Source organism: Petaurus breviceps, unplaced genomic scaffold (genome assembly GCF_028583685.1).
Source record: "Petaurus breviceps papuanus isolate PSGF00001 unplaced genomic scaffold, PetGlider_PUasm1.0 178, whole genome shotgun sequence".
NCBI lineage: Eukaryota > Metazoa > Chordata > Mammalia > Diprotodontia > Petauridae > Petaurus > Petaurus breviceps.
Window position 1 is genome coordinate 33,057,008 of NW_027185777.1, and position 14,978 is coordinate 33,071,985.

A 14,978-nucleotide genomic window follows, 5' to 3' on the forward strand; every position below is an offset into this window, starting at 1 on the left:
AGAGGGCCCTGTTGGGCAGCTCCACAGGATGGGTCAGAGGGGCCACAACTTTGAATTCCTAAGAACAGGCTGGGGGAGTGGGGGTGAGGCACAGGAACTGCTTCAGCCTGGCCCACTTCTGGACCTTAGGCTTATCACATGGCCATGCCATTGGCCTCTGGAGAAAGCTCCATATAATGGAGGCTGTTGGAGGTAGTCCAACTCAGGCCCTGGCTGTAAAAACCACCCTGGAGGTGGTGGTCACAGAGCTGGGGAAGGAGATGGAAATTCAGAGGTTCTGTGCTCTAGCCCACATCCCGGACAGCCCTCCATGGTCATTCTCTGAAGCGTGTCATTTGGGTGAACAATGACAGAAACCTGGGGAGTCTCCCTCTTAGTCTGAGGCTCTAGACCTCCTCCTGTCTGGGGAGATGTATGGGTGGAGGAGGTCCAGGCCCCAGACAACCTCCTTTGTGATATCCTTCCCTGCCTGGTTGAGATCACAGATCCAAATCATCTTTCGTTTCCTCTTGGGAGCAATGTGGAGTGGCTGGTTCATTATGGATAGGGGCAGGGGACATGCCAGGTTGAAATTGCTGCACAACCCAGGCTGGATAGTAGGGACATGTATAGGTTGCAAATTCAGCGGAACTTGTTCCAGGTTAAAAGCTGGGGGCTACTGGTTGCACTAGGTACTGCTGGGTTGGGAAAACATGTGTAACAGTCCTGTCCAGGGATGTAGTAGGTACCTTGAAAGACTGAGTAGGTGATCTGGGAGGTGATCATAATCACTTGTTAACCCACAGAGTAGACATGGGCAGTCACGAGGGCCTGTACTCTACACATGAGAGTCTATACTAATTGAGGGCTGAGCCGGCTTGAGTAGAAATGCTGACAGTGCTGAGAAAGCATGTTCATTTGGGTCACTAGTGGCAGGTTAAACACCAGTGCTGTCTGTCCTGGGGGGAACGCAGGCCCCTCAGGAAACAACAAATCTGCACCGTGGCCTACAGGCTCTGGGCATCAGGAAGGGACTTCAGTCTCCTTCAGGCCAAAAAGCTGAGACCCACACAGCAGCACAGGCTTCGTGCATGACCATTTCCAGCTGCCACCAAACTCACTGTCTTTCCCCCTAAACTCTTCACCCACCAAACTTTCTTTATTAATCCCCCCATTCCCCTGACATCACCTTCCAAGTTCCCTTGACTCACAGCCTAGATCCAATTTAAGATAGTATACTGACTTCACCTTTATAATATCTCTTGATTATGTCTTTTTCTCTCCCTGGATACTACCATCACCTGGTATAAGCCATCAAATGCAACGGACAGCTGATAGATCTGCCTAACACAAGTCTTTCCTCACTCCACTCTCCTCCACTCACTTAGCAAATTGATTTTTATAAAACACAGGTCAGCGATGTCACCACAAAACTCAAAAACTCCAATGGTTCACTATCATCTTCAATACCAAACACAAATCCTGTTTTGGGCATTTAAAGACTTTCATAAACTACTTCTTCACTCCTTTCCACTCTCCTTAAAATTTATGCATAACAAACATAATCAAGATGAGACATAAAGCCAAAAACTGGGGGAAAATATTATGCCAAATGTTTCTGATAAAGGCCACATTTCTCAAATATCTAGAGAACTGAATGAAATTTACAAGAATACAAATCATAGGGCAGTGAGGTAGCAAAGTGAGTGGAGCACCATTGCTGGTGTCATGATCACCTGAGTTCGACTCAGGCTTCAGACACTTGACACTTAACTAGCTGTGTGACCCTGAGTAAGTCATTTAATCCAAAATGCCTTGCCTTCTCCCTTCCAAAAAACAAACAAAAACAGAATACAAGTCACTCCTAAACTAATAAATGGTCAAAAGATATGAACAGGCAGTTTTCAGACAAAGAAATCAAAGTCATCTATAGTGATACGAAAAATGCTCTGACTATTGATTAGGGAAGTGCAAAGTAAAACAACTCAGAGATACTACTTCACATTTGTCAGTTTAGCTTACATGATAGAAAAGGAAAATGACAAATGCTAAAAGGGAAATGGAAAAATTGAAATATTAATGCACCATTGGTGAAGTGGTGAACTGGTTCAACCATTCTAGAAAGCAATTTGGAACTATGCCAAAAGGGCTATAGAACTGTGCATACTCTTCTATACAGCAATAGCACTACAGTACCCCAAAGAGATCAAGTAAAAAGGGGGTGAAAAGACTTATTTGTACAACATTATGTACAATAGATTTTTTTGTGGTAGCAAAGAATTTGTAACTGAGGAGATGCCCATCAACTGGGGAATGGATTTAATAAGCTGTGGTATATGATTGTAATTGAATACTGTTGTGCTTTAAGATTTCAGAAAAACCTTGGAAGACTTAGATGAACTGATGCAGAGTGAAGAGAGCAGAAACAGAACATTATACATGGTAATAGCAATATTGTCTGACAATCCATTGGGAATGATTTAGTTAATCTCAGCAATAAAATGATTTAAGACAATTCCAAAGGATTCAAATTAAAGATATTATCAACCTCTGTAGAAAGAAGTGAGGATGCCTGAATACAAATCAAAGTATACTACTTTTTACTGTCTTTGTTTTCTTTATGGATTGTTTTTTTTTTTTGGTCTGTGTCTTCTTCCACAACATGACTAATATGGAAATGTGTTTTGCATGACTGCACAAATATAACCAGTATCCAATTACTTACTGCCTTATGGAGGGGGAGGGAAAGAATTGAGAAATCAACTTTTAAAAAAATCTGTTAAAAACCTTTACATGTAATTTGAAAAAAATATTCAAAAATCTCTCTCTCTCACACACACACACACACACACACACTCTTCTAGCCAATGACGCTAGACTCCTTGATATTCCAGAAACAAGATAATCCTGCTCTCACCTCTGGGCATTTTCTCTGGTTACCTCCAATGCCTGTAATGCCCTTCTTCATCATTAATTCCTTATGTCCCCAGATTACTTTAATCCTAACCAAACTCTTTCCTTCTGTAATTCTAGCACTTTCCATCAGTTAATTATTTCCTTTTCAACCTGTATATAGCTTGTTTGTATACACTTATTTTCCTTTTTCCTTCACTTGAGCTTCTTGAGGTTAGGAAGTGTATTTTGCTATTCCTTTTTCATTCTCAGTACTTAGCACAGTGCTGCGCACGTAGATGCAACTGTATAAATGCTTATCTCCCCCTTTGCCCCCCCCCTTTTCTCTTCAGCAGTTAGCATAATGTCTGGCACAAAGTAGGTTCATTATAAATGTTTATTTATTGACTGGCATGAGTCTAGGCTAGTGTTTCCAAATTTGAAAGGATTAATTTACCCAAAGCATGATCTCAAGAGCTCTGGTGGTCTGTAGATAGCAACAACAAAACAGAAGGCAAGAATATATGGGACTGGGTAGACAGATGTATATGATATGAAGCATTGTTAAAACTTCACTGGAAATGTATAGGGAATGAGTAATGTATTAGTTGCTGTTTAACTCTAATTCTTTTATTTCTGTTCTACTTACTGAAAACATGTCCAGAATAGGTTAGCTTATTTTCATGCCTACTGTGTAATCTCTAACATAAAGCAATTTTTCTTAGGTGATTTATGATAATTCAAGACCAAAGGTCATTACTCTGATATAACTTCTCATGCCACTATACTATGGATAGATAGTGTTTAGTAGACCAAATTTACACTGAAGCAGCCTGGTATAGTAAAAATATAATAGAAAATGGGTTCCTACACTCTGAGTTTGAATTCCAAGTACTATGTGCTACCTCAGTGACATTAAACAAGTTCAATTCTCCTCTAAGCACTTTAACTTCCTTATCTGTCAAATAAAGGGGTTGTATTCAGTGATCTCCATAGTCCTTTTGAATTCTAAATCCTTGGATTTATGAGGCTATATAGAACTCAAAACAGGTCATGAACGGTATGTATGTTTAAGACAAATTCCTAATAAAAGTTTTTATTTCTTTTTGCTCTGTCTCTTAAAGTGAAATTCAGGGGAAGAGTCAAGATGACAGAATAAATGCTCATCTGAGTTCTCTCAAATGCATTCCAAAAAAACATTAAAATAATACCTCAAAAAAAAAAATCTGAAACAAGAGAATCAACAAAAGGAAGGGGTGAAAGAATTTTTCAAGCCTAATAAAACTTGAATGGAAAGGTATGCCTCAACAGGATGAAACTGGAACTCAGTGTAGTGCAGGCTGGAGCAGACCCCTATCCAGGAAAGCCAGTATCAAGCCTTGGGGGCATGTATATCTCAACTTCAGCTTTCAGAGTTCTCAGCCCACAGAAAATAAAGGAAGTGGACAACTGGTCAGAAGCAGATAACAGGGAGCCTATTACTGACACTAGGAATAGAATTCTTTTGTATTTCCCATGTATGGTCCCAGGTCATAGTCCCAGGCAGAAGAGGAGCATAAATTAGAGTAGGGACCCTGGTTACAGCTCAAAGGTGGAAAAGAGTGCTTATGGATACTGAAAGACTAGAGCACAGGCCAGTAGAGTAATGACTTCACATCTCTTTAGATGATATCCTCTTAGAAGAACTAAAAATTTACAGATCCTCAGAACTGTGGGGAAAAAAAAAACATTGCCTGCACTTGAGCATGCACATGTGCACGCACGCACACACATGCACACACAAACACATGCAACAAATGAAAAAGAAAAAATCCCCAAAGCTTGGGACAATGTCCCATCCACCCCAAGGGAGACAGAGTCCAATTTTAATATAAAGTTAAAAGTAAAAAGCTGGAAAAATGAACAAACAACAAAAAAAGAACCTAACTATAGAAAGGTAATATAATGCCGGGGGGGGGGGGGGGGGGGAGAGAGAAAGCACAAACTCTGAAGAGGACAACAATGACAAAATAGCTACATGCAAAGCCACAAAGAAAAATGTGAATTGGTCTCAAGTTCAAAAAAAAAAAAGATTTCCTGGAAAAACTCAAAAAGATATTTTAAAAATCAAATAAGGAAACTTTAAAAAAATGGGAAAAGATGTACAAAAATTTATTTGAAACAAATCCTTTAAAAAAAAAGTAGAATTGGCCAAATTGAAAAGAAATAGCTCGCTGAAAAAAATAACTCCTTAAAAATTGTAATTGGTCAAGTAGAAACAAATGACTTTGGGAAGCATGAGAAAATAAATAAACAAAATCAAAAGAATGATAAACCAGAAGCAAATGCAAAATATCACATTTGAAAAAGAACTGTCCTAGGAAATAGATCAGGGAGAGATAACATAAGAACTATTGGACTACCTGAAAGCCATGATGAAAAAGAGTCTAAATTTATATCATATTTCAAAAATTATTACAAAAAATTGTCCTGATATCCGTGAAACAGGGTAGTATACAAATTGAAAGAATCTGACAATACAAGCGAAAAAGATATTTACCAAAAAAGTAAAATAAAATAAAATAAAATGTACAGATAAAGATAAGAATAAATAGAATGGAAAATGCAGCATAGAAGTAGGAAAACTCCATGAGCTCCCCCCCCATGACCACCTCAAATACCTATAAAATATGATTCTAAACAAATTTTAGAACTCCAGAACCCACAAAGTGACAGAGAGGAACAAATCTCCTGCTGAAGGCAGCCTTGGCAGGCAGACAGAAACGGTTCATCATAGGTTGGGAGCAGATCCCAGCCCAATGTGAGGCTGCAGTTTTAGCCCTAGGGCAGCCTCTAACAGCCATGGCTAAAAGGTGTTTGGGAGAGTGGATCACAAGCAGCTGTGGTGGTTTATAGAATTATCAATACACAAATGCCAAAGGCAAAGAAAAAAGTCAGTGTGGACTTTGGGAACAGAGGGTCTTGGGGTGCAGCCCAGCCTATGCCCCCAGAGGGAGAAGCAGATAAGGCACAGTAGCTGATGCCATGTGTTTGCTTCAGAACTCCAGGCCTGCAGATCACAGGGGGGCCAAGTGATCATTCTGAGGAGTGAATGTTCTTGCTTTAACCTGCTTGGATCTGGATCACTGTCTTGGGTGGAGGTCCTGGGGTGTGTGACCAGGTGCCAAAGCCTGTGGTGGCTTCTGAGTGGGCAGTCAACTAATACCTCCGGCAGCTGTGAAATCCCCAGCAATTTGGGACAAAGCTCTACTCTCTGGAATCATAGTTCTATTGTGACAAAAAGCTCAAAAGTGAAGTAATTGAGTGGCAACATGAGCAAGCAAAGAAAGTAAAGCTAGCACAGCAGTCAAACCTTAGATTCCTGTTTGGGGGACAAAAATGATCAAAGCATGGAAGAGGAGGAAGACAATAAAGTCAGAAAACCTGTACCAAAAGCTTCCAAGAAAATGGCAAAAGTGTCTCAAAAAGACAGTAAGGAGAAGAAGGCCTTAAAAAGCTGAATTGGCCAGATGGAAAAAATAATTTCAAAAACTCACTGAAGAGTATAATTCCTTCAGAATTAGATTGGAGCAAATGGAAGGTAATGACTTTATGAGAAATCAAGAAACTATTAAACAGAACCAAAAAAAAAAAGAAAAAATAGAAGTCAATGTGAAATATCTCATTGGAAAAACCACTGACCTGTAAAATAGATCCAAGAGAGATAATTTAAAAATTATTGCACTACCTGAAACCATGATCAAAAAAACCCCAAGAAATCATCCTTCAAGAAATTCTCAAGGAAAATTGCCCTGATGTTTTAGAACTAGAGGGCAAAATAGAGGTTGAAAGAATCCACCAATCAATTCCTGCAAAAGATCCCAAAAAGAAAAATCCTAGGAATATTATAGCCAGGTTCCACAGTTTCCAGGTCAAGGAGAAAGTATTACAAACAGGCAAGAAGAAACAATTCGAATATTGTGGAAACACAATCAGGATAACACAGAATCTGGCAGCTTCTATACTGAGGAATCACAGGGCTTGGAATATGATAATCCAGAGGTCAAAGGAGCTGTAATTAAAACCAAGAATTACTTACCCAGCAAAACTGAATATCATATTTCAGGGGAAAATATGGTCATTTAATTAAATGGAGGACTTTCCAGCATTCTTGATGAGAAAATCATTTGAACAGAAAATTTGACATTCAGATACAAGAAGCAAGAGAAGCATTTGAAGGTAAACAGGGAACAGTAATTATAAGGAAATTATCAAAGTTTAGCTATTTACATTCCTACATGGAAAAATGATAATTTAACTTATGAAACTTTTCTTAGTATGAGGATAGTTGAAGGGAATATAAATGTATAAGTATGTATGTATGTATAAATACATATATGTCTATATAGGAGGTATATAGGTATCTGAATACATATGTGTATGGGTATACATAGACAGAGGGCACAAGAGCAATTAAATAGGAAGGGATGATACTTAAAAGGTGAAATTGAGAGGTGAGAGAGGAAAATAATGAGAGGAGATGGAGAGAGACAGAATGGGTTAAATTATCTCATATAGAAGAGGCATGGGAAAACTGTTACAATTGAGGGGAAGAACATGGAGGTAAAAGGGAATGGGTCAAACTTACTCTCATTGAATTTGGCTTAGGGAGGGAATGACATATAAATTAAATAGGGTATCTCACCCCACAGGAGAGTAATTGGGAAGGAGATGAAAGGGGGTTTGATGGAGGGGAGGGAAGTTTGGGTGGAAGGGAAGTTAGAAGCACACACTTTTGAAAAGGGATATAGTCAAAGTAGAGAAAAAATCAAGTGGGGGTGGGATAGGATGGAGGGAAATATAGTCAATCTTTCACAATATATCCACTATGGAAATGTTTTGCATGGCTGCACATGTACAATCTATATTGAATTGCTTATATTCTCAGCAAGGGTGGGTGATAAGGGAGGAAGGGAGAGAATCTGGAATTCACAGTTTTTAAATCAAATGTTTAAAAAATACATATATTATTTTTACATGCAACTGGGAAATAAGATATATAGTCACTGGGGTATGGAGATCTATCTTGCCCTACCAAAAAGTCAAAGGGGGGAATAGGGGAGGATATAGGAGAGAGCAGATTAGGGGAGGGAATATACAGTGGAATGGCTGGTTTGGGTTGGTGGGTAGGGGAAAGAAGGGGAGAAAATTTGTAACTCAAAATCTTGTGGAAATGAATGATGTAAACTTAAAATAAACATAAAATTTAATTTAAAAATAAATAAAAATAAATTTAAAGAAGAATAAATAGAATGTTTTAATAACCACATCTTAGAAAAAATAATTTGAAAAAGATAACAGTGATCTCTCTAAGAAAAATCATCCCCAGGACCATATGGATTCACAAGTGAGTCATACCAAACATTTAAAGAATAATTAATCCCAATACTCTATAAACTATTTGGAAAAATAAGCAAAAAAGGAGTACTACCAAATTCATTTTACAAGATAAATATTGTGCTGATACCTAAACTAGGAAAAACAAGATAAAAAAAAGAAAACCATAGGATAAATTATCTAATGAATATGAATGCAAAAACTTTAAATACAAAATACTAGCAAGGATATTATAGCAACATATTCACAAAGATTATACACTATGACCAACTGGAATTTATACCAGGAATGCTGGGCTGTCTTAATATTAGGAAAACCATTAGTATAATGGACCATATCAATAACAAAACCAACAGAAATAATATGATCATTTCAACAGTTTCTGAAAAAAATATAACACATTAAAAACACTAGGAACATAAATGGATGGAGCTTTGCTTAAATTATAATTAATATCTATCTAAAACCATCAGCAAACATTATCTACAATGAGAATAACCCAGACATCTTCCCAATAAGATCAGAGGTGAAGCAAGAATGCACATTATCACTACTTTTATTCAATACTGTTGTAGAAATGCTAGCTATAGCAATGAGAAGAAAAAGACATTGAAGGAATTAGAAAAGGCAATAAGGAAACAAAACTGTGACTCTTTGCAGATGATAAGTTGGTATGCTTAGAGAATTCTGAAGAATCAACTAAAATCTAGTTAAAATAATTAATAACTTTAGTAAAGTTGCAGGATGTAAAATAAACCCTAATAAACTATCAACAATTCTGCATATTAACAATATAGTAGAGAAGAAAAATATAGAAAGAAATTTCATTTCAAATAACTGGAGAGACCTCTACATGCATCAGCTTAGCCCCTGACAAAAAGGCAATTTTCAGTAGCCAGACATCCAGGCATTTCAATTTTATTCATGGGGCAATGCAGAAAAACCCACCAGTCTCAGCACATGGCAGAAACCAGTGCTAAGACCCTGACTTAGCACCAGGTAATCTGCCAGACTCTTAAGGCTTCCAGCAGCACCAACAATGGCCCACTCCACCCCCTAAGCACAGTACCAGACTCAAGGATCTCCCATGGACCTCAAGGTAATATCAGTACAGCACCAGGTAAACAGCAAGTGTCTCCATCCACTGACCCAAGAAGCCTGAGAAAGTACCCCTTCTACCCTGAGGGTAGAGCTCAAATTTAAAAGAAAGGAAAAAAGCAAAAGAGAAGAGCAGAAAACTACAAAAAAAAAAAAGAATCTGACCATACAAAATTATAGTGGTGACAGGGAAGATCAAGATAAAATTCAGAAGAGGAAAATAATGTCAGAACACCTAAGGGTAAAATATCAAAGAAAAACAGAAAGAATTCTCAAGTTCAGAAAGAACTAGATGATCCCAAAAAGAAGCTCAAAAATAACATAAGCAAGAGAAGAAAAATTGGGAAAAGAAATGAAAGCAATGCAAGAGAATTATGAAAAAAAGACTCAACAGCTTGGAAAAAGTTGGAAAGAAAAATTTTTCAAAACATAGAATTGGTCAAATGCAAAAGGAAGTACAAAAATTCACTGAAGAAAACTCCTTACAAAGTACAATTGGCCCAATAGAAAAGAAAGCACAAAAACGAATTGAGGACAACAACTGACCAGGACAATAGATGCAGGAGAGACAATATCAGAGTCATTAGACTCCCTGAGTGTGATGAAGAAAAGGAGTACTTGGACAGCATCTTTCAAGAAATTATCAAAGAAAACCGCCTTGATATACTGGAACCAGAAGACAAAACTGATCACCTCAGGAAAGAGATCCCAAAATCAAAACTCCAAGGAACATTATGGCCAAATTTCAGACTAAGTCAAGGAAAAAATATAAGTGGCCAGAAAGAAACAATTCAAATGTTGGGATTCAGGATCACAATTGTAACATCAAAAGATGAAAGGTCATGTAATATGATTTTCTGAAATCAAAGGGGTTAGTATTATAACCAAGAATTACCTACCTAGATTAATTAAGCATAATTCACCAAGGGGGAAAAGTCCTCGTGCAATGAAATAAAAGGATTTCAAGCTTTCATAAGGAGAAGACCACAATTAGACCAAAAATTTGATCTCCCATATCAAGACAAAAAAGGAGCATAAACAGGTAAAAACGGAAAAGAAAATATAAGAGATTCAATAGAACTAAACTGTTTATATTGCTACATGGCAAGATGAAACTTGTATTTCTTAAAAATTGTACCCCTAAAAGTACAGTTAGAAAGAATGCCCATATTGAAAGAATATGTGTATAAGGTAAATTTGAAAAAAGTAAAATTGAGAAAAAAAGTAAATTTCTTAAAAATAAGAAAATTTGAGAAAAAACATAAAGATTTAAGGGATGAGAAAGTGGAGTACACTGGGTACAGAAGGAAGGGAAAAGTTAAGTGGGATAAATTATTTCAATAAAGAGGCATGAAAGACCTATTACAGTTAATGAGAAGATTCGATGGTGGGTGATGGGCATCACTTGATCCTTACTCTCATCAATATTGGCTCAAAGGAGTAATAACATATACAATAAGTTAAAAATAGCAATCTAGCTTACCTGACAAGGAAGTAGGAGACAAGATTAAGTAAAGGGGAGGGGATGGGGGAACTGACAGAAGGGAAAGCAGATTAGGAGAGCTGGTAGAAAGGAAAATGCTGTTGAGGAGAGGAAGGGTGAAAGGAGAGAGAGGACATAAAGGAGGAAAAATAGGACAGAGGGAAATACAGAGTTAGTAATCATAACTGTGAAAGTGAATGGGGTGAACTCTCCCATAAAAAGTAAACAGATAGCAAGGTGGAAAAAAAAGCCATAAATCTACACTATGATGTTTACAAGAAACATACTTGAAGCAGATAGAAACACATAAGTAAAGATGAGGAGATGGAAACAAAGGAACTTGTGGATAAGATTTCACTATTCATTAAAAACGTATGGGAAAATAGAAAACAATAGGACACCAGCTAGGTATTCTAACATCTCACAACAGGCACTAAGATAATGTCAAAATGGGTGCCTGATTTAGACATAGAGGGTGCCATCATAAGCAAATTTGAAAAGCAAGCCATTAGTCTGCCTTTCAGTTCTTTGGAGAAGGGAAGAATTCATGATAGAGAGAGGAACATTATGAAATGTAAAATAGATAATGCTAATTATATAAAATAAAAAGTTTCTGTACAAATAAAATCAATGAAACCAAGATTAGAAGGAAAGCAGAAAACTGGGAAATAATCTTTATAGAAGGGATTCTGATAAATGTCTCATTTCTCAACTACACAGAGAACTGAGTCAAATTTATGACAATACAAGTCATTCCCCAATTGATGAGTGGTCAAAGGATATAAACAGTCAGTTTTCAGATGAAGAAATCAAAACTATCAGTTGGCATAGGAAAGAAGTACTCTAAATAACATTTACTTAGATAATGTAAAGTAAAACAACTCAGAGGTGCCTTGTCACATTTATCAGATTGGCTAATATGACAAAAAAAGCAAAATGAAAAATGTAGAGGTTGTAAGAAAATTGGGACACTAATGCATTATTGATAGAATTGTTAACTGATTCAATCATTATGGGGATGAATTTGAAACTTTGCCCAAAGGGCAACAAACTCTATGCATACCCTTTCATCCAGCAATAGAATTAGTTAATAAAAAAGGGAAAAGAACCTACAAGTACAAAAATATTCATAGCAGCCCTTTTTGTGGTGGCAAAATATTGGAAATTGGGGTATGCCCCGCAATTGGGAAATGACTGAACAAGTTGTAATGTAATGAACCGTAATGGAATACTATTGTGCAATGAGAAATGATGAACAGACAGATTTCAGAAGAAACTGTAAAGACTTGTACGAAGTGATACAAAGTGAAATGAGTGGAATGAGGAATACATTGTACACAGTATCAACAACATTTTATGATGACCAACTTTGAATGACTCAGCTCTTGTCAACAACACAGTGATCCATAGGACTCAGAAGAGAAAATTTCATCCCCATCCACATAAAGAATTGATGGACTCTGAATGGAGAATAAAGCATATTTTTTCATTCAGTTTATTCTTTTTCATGTTTTTTTTTCCTTTTGATCTCTTTCTTCCTTCACAAAAGTGACTAATCTAGAAATATGTTTTATATGGTAGCACATGGATAACCCATATCAAATTGCCTATGATTTTCAGAAGAGGTAAGGGGAGGAAGGGAGGGAGAAAAATTTGGAACTTAAAGTACTATAAAAATGAATGCTCAAAAAGTTTTCCTGACATACAATTGTAAAAAATACTACTAAAATTTTATAAAGAATTAGAGACAATATAAAATACTTGGGAGGCTACATGCCAAGACAAACCTAGGAACTATAAGAACACAATTACACAACACTTTTCACACAAAGTGACATTTCATAAGGAAAACTGATTGTTTCTATAATTTCTTGTTTGACCCATTCATTTTTTCCTCCACTTCCCCCTTACTTCTTCCCTCCCTACTAACCATCCCCCCCTTTCATATCCCTTTCTCCCTCCTACTGCCTGTAGGATATTTTTATACTTAATGAAGTTTGTTATTTCTTTTTCACACCAAGAGTGACAGGAAAAAATCTTATGCAAAGCTCCTCTCCCTCCCCTCTTTCCCTCTAAAATGACACTTTTTGTATTTCTTCTACATAGAGTTCTATGCTTAACTGGTTGTTATTCCCTCCTTGCACCAAAACCAATGAGAAAAAAGCTAATATGATTCTCATCTCCCTCCCTTCTTTTCCTCTGCTATATTGTTTTTATGCCTCTTATGTGGCATAATTTACCCTTTTCCACTTCATTCATTCCTCTTCTTCCATTGCAGTCCCTTTGTAGCCCTTAATAAGAATTTTTTTTAATTGTCATTTTGTGTACTTGATACTCATAGCCTCTACTTATCTATAAACAGTTTGCTCTTATTAAATAGCAGGGTGTGTGTGTGTTTGTGTGTGTGTGTGTGTGTGTGTGTTTTCCTTGTTTACCTTTCTATGTCACTCTTATATCTCGTAATTGGAGGTTGAATTTTCCATTGAGCTCTGGCTTTTTCATTAGGAAGGTCTGGAAATCTGTTATATCACTGAATGAACATCTCTTTGCCTGGGAGAATATGCTCAGTCTCACTGGGTACGTGATCCTTGGTTGTAACGTGAGCTCTTTTGCCTTCTGGAAAATTGCATTCCACTGACTCCAATCTTTCAGTGTAGAGGCTGCCAAATCCTGTGCAATCCTCACTGTGGACCCTCAATATTTGAATTGTTTCTTTCTGGCCGCTTGAAGTATTTTCTCTTTACCTGGTAGGTCTGGAATTTGGCCACAACATTTTGAGGACTTTTCAGTTGGGGATCTCTTTCAGCAGGTGTCCAGTGGATTCTCTTGATTTCTATTTCACCCTCAGGTTCTAGGATCTCAGGGCAGTTTTCCTTAATGATGTCTTGGAGAATGTTGTCCAGGCTCATTTTTTCATCATGATTTTCTGGTAGGCCTATGATTCTCAGATTCTCTCTCCTGGATCTGTTTTCCAGGTCAGTTATTTTTCCATTGAGGTATTTTGCCTCTTTTCCTAATTTTGCCTCTTTTCCTAATTTTTCATTTTTGTTGTTTTGTTTGACTAATTCTTGGTTCCTCGTAGAGTTATTTGTTTCAATTTGGTTGATTCTAGTTTTTAGCAAATCATTTTTCTTGGTTAGTTTTTGGAGCTCCTTTTCCATATCATGCAGTTTTTTTTTAAGGAGATGTTTTCTTCATTAGGTTTTTCTAATTCTGCAGTTTTGGTTTTGAGAGAATTATTCATTCTGTCTTCTATCTCTCTCATTTGGTTTTCAAAGTACCTTTGGAGCTCATCTAGGAGAGCTTTCTGTTCTTGGGATGCATTGCTTATTGATGTTTCAGCTGTGGGTGTGGAGTCCACATTGTCTCCCTCTGAGTTTGGTTCCTCCCTCTGAGGACAGTAGGACTCCAGAGTCTTTGTAGTCTGCTTTCTACCCATTTTGAGGCAGGGACCTAGTCATGCCCTTCCTCTAGGGATCCCAAGGCTTTACTGTAGAGGGTTTTGCCATAGGGCAATAGTTACTATGTTTTTTTTTGGGGAGGGGGGTTGGAGCAGGCAGGGTTCCCTCTGCCATCCTGGTCTTTGGAGGTCCTGATAGGGGCTTTTTTTTTTTTAATTTCTGGGCTATAAAGTGGTAGTACCAGGATTATTTGCTGCCTGGGACAGGGGCCCCTGCATTTGGTTCTTACCTTGCTCTTTCCACTCCCAGCCCTTTTGTGATAGACCTGGTAGTGGCCCTTGTGTTTGGTGGGAGGACTTGCCCTCTGAGTTGATCAGGCCTCTTCTGGGCCTGCCTCCAGACTTTCTTAATCTTATCAATGTCCTTCTTAAACTGTGTCATTTAGGTTGAATTGAATCCAATATTCCAAATGTGGTCTTACCTGGTCAGAGTACAAAAGTTAATGCCTTCTTATGTTTTTGTAAGCTAGGCCTTCCATTTAAAGGTCATGTGTGTTAGTTCAATGACTGTTGTGCTTTCAATGAGAACACTTGGATTTCAATCCCTAGATATCAATCCTTGTGAGACTTTGGAGAGCTAACTTCTCTCATTCTCAGCTGTAAAACTGAATTGGACTAGATGACTTCTTAGTTCCTTGCTATTTTGTAATCAATGACCCTATGATCTTAATGTGTTCAATATCTCAATAA

General features: G+C 37.4%; 1 pseudogene; it reads right to left on the reverse strand.

Annotated features, from left to right (window-relative positions):
• Positions 1-102: 102 nt before the first annotated feature.
• On the reverse strand, positions 103-2,947 carry LOC138159847 (eukaryotic translation initiation factor 4 gamma 1 pseudogene; annotated as a pseudogene).
• Positions 2,948-14,978: the final 12,031 nt, after the last annotated feature.